Genomic DNA, 878 nt, shown 5'->3' with positions numbered 1-878 from the left:
TTGTCACAACTTCGCACAACTAACCAGCAAGCGCATTGGGTCGTCCAAGTAATACCTTACGTGAGTAAGGGTCGATCCCACGAAGATTATTGGTATGAAGCAAGCTATGGTCATCTTGTAAATCTCAGTCAGGTGGATAATAATGGTTATAATGGTTTTTGAATATGAAGATAAATAAAACATAAAATAGAGATAGAGATACTTATGTAAATTATTGGTGGGAATTTCAGACAAGTGTATAGAGATGCTTTGTTCCTTCTGAATCTCTGCTTTCCTACTGCTTTCATCCAATCATTCATACTCCTTTCTATGGCAAGCTGTATATAGGGCGTCACCGTTGTCAATGGCTACTTCCCATCCTCTCAGTGAAAATGGTCCAAATGCTCTGTCACAGCACGGCTAATCATCTGTCGGTTCTCGATCATGTCGGAATAGAATCCAGTGATTCTTTTACGTCTGTCACTATGCCCAACACTCGCGAGTTTGAAGCTCATCACAGTCATCCCATCTCAGATCCTACTCGGAAGACCACAGACAAGGTTTAGACCTTTCGGATCTTAGGAATGGCTGTAAATCATGTTGCTTGTATGCGAAGTTTGTATTCGTAGGTTTTGATGAATGACAAACCAACAAACGACATGAAAAGACAAACCAACAAACAACTTGAATGAACAAGCATGAAGAGTTGAAAGCAACACAACAACAACAAGAAACTCAAGTCCACAACATTTGAAGACAAGTATAGTGTCTTAGGACTTAGGTAACTTCTTGTTAAGAACCAATTGCTAAATCTCTCAACACACACTCACAAAATGTTTTGATGCACATCTTACAATTCGATGCTAGCCAAATGGTTTAAAAACTTGTTTTTCAAAGGT

This window comes from Arachis duranensis, chromosome 9, assembly GCF_000817695.3.
Source record: "Arachis duranensis cultivar V14167 chromosome 9, aradu.V14167.gnm2.J7QH, whole genome shotgun sequence".
Taxonomy (NCBI): domain Eukaryota; kingdom Viridiplantae; phylum Streptophyta; class Magnoliopsida; order Fabales; family Fabaceae; genus Arachis; species Arachis duranensis.
Note: the sequence above shows the minus strand (reverse complement) of the source record.